General features: G+C 52.4%; 1 pseudogene; it reads left to right on the top strand.

Annotated features, from left to right (window-relative positions):
* Nucleotides 1-867: 867 nt before the first annotated feature.
* On the top strand, nucleotides 868-2,378 carry LOC123081915 (60S ribosomal protein L10-2-like; annotated as a pseudogene).
* The last annotated feature ends 4,426 nt before the right edge of the window (nucleotides 2,379-6,804 follow it).

The raw sequence follows: 6,804 nt of genomic DNA, 5'->3' as shown, positions 1-6,804 counted from the left end.
AGAAGGGCCTGAACTCGTAAAACTCGTGTGTACAACTTATTCATAGCTAGGATCTTGCCTCCTCATACTTACCCCCATTCTACTGTCAGTCTTAGATCCACGACAGTCACCTCTAGTGCCTAGCCTGGTTTAGTTTAGCTTAGTTTAAGTTTATGTTGAACTTGTTCAATATTGCCCATTTGCATGTAATATTTATGAAACTTGCTTTAAATTCGTCCGTTCAGCTCAAATTTCGTCTGTGTTTGTATTCAATCCGTTTGAAATGGGGCAAATAATTAGGACTCGGGTTGAATAGCCTTCGCCCCACCGGCCGTCCTTAGACATTTGAGAGTGACTCGACATTGGATTTGTTTTGGAGATTCCCCACCACACGCTGATGGTGCATCTGCATCCGCTTGGACGTAGTAGCCCTTGAAAAAAAAGCTAACACTCGGGCAGCACGAGGACCAGTTTTTTTTTTGAGAAGCACGAGGATCAGTTCAGAGTTGAGCAGAGCAACATGCGTGTGTCACCCGGGCGATCATGGGCTGCGGCTTCACTTTGTTATGAAGAATTCGGCTCGGCCCCTTTGGGGAGTTCAAAACCAAGCAAATGCTTCGATCGTTTTCGCAGCCCATGGCGTGTCAACCACTCGCCTGCATGCTCTCGAAGTAGCGTCACGGCCTGCCTCAAGCAAACGCAACCTCGGCCTTCCGGCCGCTCGCCGACACGCGTTCGCGGAAAACAGAACCTTCCGGCACCAGCCCCCTCTATAAACCCACCACTTGGCTTCCCCCGTCTCCTTCGAATCACACATCCTAGCCAAGCTCCGAAACACTCATTCACAGCCTCGGTTGTCACCTCAGGCTCAGGTTGCAACTTTTCGCCATGGGAAGGAGTAAGCAGCCATCACCTTTCTTTCCTTTGCTTTCCTTTCCTCTAGCTGCCCGGATCTCCATCGTCTCCATGTTGCAGCCATCACGTTTCTTTTCTTTCCTCTAGCTAGCTCGCCGGATCGATCATGCACGATGTTAGTAATAGTAGCTTGAACTAACGCGTTGTTGTTCTTGTTCAGGGCCTGCTCGGTGCTATCGCCAGATCAAGAACAAGCCACCCCAAGTCACGGTACTGCCGCAGGGTGCCGGACCCCAAGATTCGCATCTTCGACGTGGGGCAGAAGAAGCGTGGCGTGGACGAGTTACCGCTGTGCGTGCACCTGGTGAGCTGGGACAAGGAGAACGTGACAAGCAAGGCCTTGGAGGCGGCCCGGATTGCCTGCAACAAGTACATGGCCAAGCACGCCGGCAAGGACGCCTTCCACCTCTGCGTGCGCGCGCACCCCTACCATGTCCTCCGCATCAACAAGATGCTCTCCTGCGCCGGCGTCGACCGACTACAGACCGGCATGCGCGGCGCCTTCGGCAAGCCCACGGGAATGTGCGCGCGGGTGCATATCGGCCAGGTGCTGCTCTCCCTGCGCTGCCGCGACGCGCACACGGCCCACACGCAGGAGGCGTTGCGCCGGGCCAAGTTCAAGTTCCCCGGACGCCAGAGGGTCATCGTCAGCGGCAAATGGTACGTATGCCATCTTAATCCGTCGGCCTTCCCTAGTTTGAATTGTACGACCAGGATCGAGAGCTCTCTCCACCTGTGCCTGCCTTGTGGTTGCCGGATAGATCTCAACTGTACGAATCGTTTCTTCCAGGGGATTCACCAAGTTTAAGCGCGAAGAGTATGTCAAGCTCAGGAGCGAGGGCCGCATCATCCCCGATGGTGTCAACGCCAAGGTAATCGTCATCACTTCACAACCCCCAGATTTGATCAACTCCGTACGCCGAGAGGCGTTTCTAGTACGACGAACAAACAAATAGTTAATGCGATTCTTTTTTTTCTGTGTGCAGTTGCTGACTTGGCACGGGTCGCTCCAGGGACGCCTGCGAGGGAAAGGTGTCTTTCCACCCTCCGTCGCTGGATCGGCTTGAAGATTACAACCTCATCAACATCTGTCTCCCCGTATTCATACGAGAGCACGTGTCAGCCCTCGTCGGGTCCGGCCTGCGTATCGATTCTACCATGTCATATGTTGTGACATGAGTTGTCATACGCACGTGCAGAGTTGTGTCGAATATTATTATATAAGTTAGGTTACAGTTGAACTTGAAGTCGTACGGTGTGTAGACAGGATATGGAGTCGTGTTCAAGTAGAAAACTTGTATCTTAGGCCTTTCATATATAGCGGGGGTAGACGCACGATGTAACTTATGCCAGCGTAATAGCATAGGCACGCAGGGGAGCCGGCGGCGTGTGCCGGCGCCCGGGCGGCCGGGGTGCGGTATTGTGACGGTGTCATGGGAAGGAGCGTCCGTAGTCATGCCTCGGGGATGTAGCCATATCGATGAACCTCGTTATCAAATTTCGGTGTCGTGCTCATGTGATTGTTTGGTCATCGGAAGATCGACAGAGTGTCTCGAATTTATTCTAACAAGTGGTATCATGAGAAAGGTTTGAAGAGGTTGTGGATTATTGATCTAGAGGAGGTCGTGGTTGTGTTAAAGGTCAATGCAGGCGGCGGGATTGGGCGGCAGCGGATATTGCGGGCAGTTTTAATGTCACGGAGAAGTCTCGGCCAGTATAGCAACAACGACACGAATCGGAAGCAATCGGTAACGAGCAGCAGCAGATCGATGAGGTGGCGGCGATCCAGTCGTCGAAGGAGCACTGTGATTTGGGCGGCGTGATACAACGTGCGGCAGTCGGACTCAAGCAGCAGCAGCCGAGCAAGTCGTTGGTGCAGGTCTTTCGTGGGCAGATTTGATCGATCCAGATCGATGGAAGCAGCGGCGGCAGATCGATGGATCTTCGGTCGGGAGCAGAGACGCTGGTGCCCTAGCGCATGCAAGGTTCAAAGCCCACGTGTGGGTGCTGGTGGGCCAGAAGCGCAGCGAGGCTGAGCGGAGTCTGCGGGCCACAGGACGGGCGTGATTCACTTCGACAGACATCATACGTAGTAGCAGGCAGACGAGCGGAGCTAGGCCAGCGGCAACTTCAGTTGGGGAGCGTAGCAGGCAGTGCTCCCGCGAGTAGCAAGCGTACGAGGCTGGGTCAAGTTGAAGAACTGCCCGTGGATGAGCAGGCTGGGTGCTTGTACAGGCGCGAGATTTGTTGGATGAAAGAAAGAAAGCTACACAACAGGCTGAAACTACTCATCGGGAGGAAGAGATAGGAAGCCTAATGGATCTACAGCCTACAGGAGCACATGGTGGAGTTGGAGATTTTGGATCTTTTGATCTTCACGGTTTAGTGCATGCAAGAAGGCTTATGTGGTGGATTTTTTGGCTTTATTTCTTTGTACACATGATGTGTATTGGGATGATAGCGTGAGGATTTGTGGTGCGTGTGGCGAGGATGGCGACGTGCGTATAAGGCTTGGAGAAGTCTGGAGCGCGCCGTGACAGGATCATGCAAACACATGGCGTCAAGGTAATGCACAGATGTGCGGGCGGACACGACGCTGGGTGGAGCATGGTTGCAGTTGAATAATTTTGGCTGGGTCGGACTGGACTGTCTGACGGATCGACGGGGATGTCGGTCAAAGCAGAAGACGGCGGTGATTTCAGCGAAGACGACATAGGAGCGTGATGCTGATGGTGGCTGACTTCTGGGGCGTGAAAACACATGGTGCAGACCTGAGGGCTTGTGCGGCTTCGACAGACTATGACGCGTGGTTGATTCAAGATGGTGCACATGAGAGTTTGAAGTCGACGGGGCGCGGGAGGGTGGCACGTACAACCACCATGGAGTCATGTTGAAGGTGGAGTAGGAGTCTGATGGATGACTTCACGCTGAGTTGATGGAGGGGCTACGGCGTAAGTTAACGAAGAGTCGAAGGCTATTTCAGCGGGTAAAGCGAGAGACACGTGGATCAGACTACGCGCCAATGGTCTGATGGAGGCGTGATACTCGGCATCGGTCGGTGATGATCGATGGTTCTCTGCAGTGGGAGTTGAGACAGTGGGGGCTAGCTACCCGGGAGACTCGACCAGGACAGCAGAGACTCGACGCGGTGATAGCGGCGAGGCGTGCGGTAATCACGGCACACAGCGATAGGCCAGGGCACCGGTGGTCAGATATGTTGTTAGACAAAGTGTGCAGGGGGTGCTGAAGCAGTGTTGACGAGTACCGGATTCAAGTTGGTGACTGGGTCTATCGGTGCCGGTTGATGGACAGGAGTTGACCATGGATAATCTGAGAAAGTGGCGGAAAGTCTGAAACTGTCAAAAGCTGGAAGAGTACATGGCCGTATATTCTGTGGTGTTCAGTGCACATGGTAAAATATAGATGATAAGTACAGAAGGAGGCAGAGTGCTATAGCTATGACACATGTCAAAGACTATCCGGGAAAAAGGATGAGACAACTGTGAATTTGACTCAGGGTGACACCGGGCGACGGTGAAATTCCTTCAAGTTTCAGACAGACGATTAAGAAAGAATGGTGATGTTGAGTTCAGGTAACTCTTGTATGTGACATCCAATATGTGAGTTGTTCATTTTCACGCAAATAAATTATCGATGTGTGATGGCGTTGAACAGAAACTTCGGAAGTTGAGAGCACAAAGTAGAGTAATGCGAAACTTAATTTTGCTCGAGTGTTGACTGTGAAGAAAACGAGAAGGGACTACAGTTGCTGGTAGAGTCATATGTAGTCTGGGAATAGCAGCGGTGCTCATGACTTATCTCAAGTCCAATGTATATGGAAGTTCGATGCACGGACAAATTCAAGGTGGTGGAGAATATTCGTCAAGGTGGAGTTTGTTAGAGTTGTGTCGAATATTATTATATAAATTACGTTACAGTTGAATTTGAAGTCGTACGGTGTGTAGACAGGATATAGAGTCGTGTCCAAATAGGAAACTTGTATCCTAGGCCTTTCATATATAGCGGGGATAGACGCACGATGTAATCTATGCCAGCATAATAGCACAGGCACGCGGGGAAGCTGGCGGCGAGTGCCGGCGCCCGGGCGGACGGGGTGCGGTATTATGACGGTGTCATGGGAAGGAGCGCCCGTAATCATGTCCTGAGAATATAGTCATATCGATGAACCTTGTTATTAAATCTCGATGTTGTGCTCGTATGATTGTTTGGTCCTCTATAGATCGACATAGCATCTTGAATTTATTCTAACACGAGTAAACGGATATAACATGCGGGGTCTATACTTGCGATGGTAATAGTATGATGTCTACTGTGTAGCTCGAGTTGGCAGCATGCTTTACGAACTAGTTTGGTCGCTAAACACGTTGTGAGCTTGATTTTATTCATAAATAAATGTGCTTTGCATTAGTGCAGTGAAAGCATCTACAATCGGACCCTTCAAAATTGTCTAGGCAGGCCGCCCGATCGATGCCCGGTCACGAAATTTAGACACAGGCGGACCCCTCAAACGACTCTCAAACGTCCGGGCTGATCGGCACCCTCATATCCAGTCTAAATATGGAGTGAATATGGGGGCGCTCGGGCACACCCGTCATGTTGGGCCTGGCTCATACTGGCCCATTCGACCTTCCTTATATCCGTCCCCATCATCTCACCGGACCAAACCCTAACCACTTCAATCCAGTCCCATCCACTCCCCTCCGCCACCTCACCTCCGGCGGTTTGCGACCTTCTCCGCCATGGCAGGCAGCGGATCGGACTTCGACCAGTCCGGATCCGTTGACTGGGGTGTCGTCCCGTGTGGGTTGGAGGAGGCAATGGCAGTCCGCATTGCACTCCGCCGCTCCCGGGAGGACAGTGCCCGGCCGACGGACGAATCCGTCCGCTATGATGGCATAGTGTCGGTTCACCGGGCGCTCGGGTCTTCTGGTGTTGGATCCTTGCGGTCCCGGCCGAAATACCTCTCCTTCCCCATCACTGGTCGGGCAGAGTACGAGTCCCCCCGGGAATGGGCGGCCCGCCATGGGAAGGAGAGGATAAGGGCCGCTGGGGCCTGTCTCGCAGCGGAAATGGCGGCGGCGCGGGTGGCCCCAGAGGAGGAAGCCATCAGCGCCCGCATTGTGAAAAAAGGCAGCGGAGGAACATGCGCGCCCTCGCCCGTGAGCATAATCGGGCGGTCCGTGCCATGGCCGGACTGTCACCGAAGGAGGAGAAGGAGGACAGCGACGCCGAGGACATCTCCGGCAACAAGCAGATTCAGCTCGATCCGTACTGCGCCTTCGGCCGGTACTTTCGCGAGAAGGACCGCAAGGGCGCCGGGATGGGCAAGGGCAGCCGTGGATGAACTCCACCATAGCCAAACATGCCAAATTGTGGTAGTCCAATAGCATGTTTAGTGTAGTGTGATGGAGTAGCCGGACGATACGTGTGCGTCGACGTAGTTGCATGAGTTTGTATGGATTTAAAATATCGTAATTGAGGTGTCCGGATGTGAATTGTATTTATTGAGGAGTGCCCAGTCAGTGCTTGCGGACGCGTCCGTAAGTGTTTGAGGGGCCGGATTTGCCAAGTCCGATTATAGATGCTTTTATAAGATCATCATGCACACAGTTAAAACCTTCTTTCGCAAACGCATATGCAAACTGTCGCCTTGTGTTGGTGTGCGATAGAGAGGAGGGGTATCACACACGCTTTGGGATAACCATGCACGACAACGTATGAGAATGCAGACCTTTTGGCAAAACTAATCATATGTGATGCTCGAATCTATCGCACACGTGATTCCTGATATAAGCGTTTGCGATACAAACAACATCCCACATATATTTGGTCTCTGGAGATTGTGTGGGATGATAGGTCTATCTCACGTGCAATACTGACGCGATATTT

Source organism: Triticum aestivum, chromosome 4A (assembly GCF_018294505.1).
Source record: "Triticum aestivum cultivar Chinese Spring chromosome 4A, IWGSC CS RefSeq v2.1, whole genome shotgun sequence".
NCBI classification, from domain to species: Eukaryota; Viridiplantae; Streptophyta; class Magnoliopsida; order Poales; family Poaceae; genus Triticum; species Triticum aestivum.
Note: the sequence above shows the minus strand (reverse complement) of the source record. Positions and strands in the feature narration are given on the sequence as shown.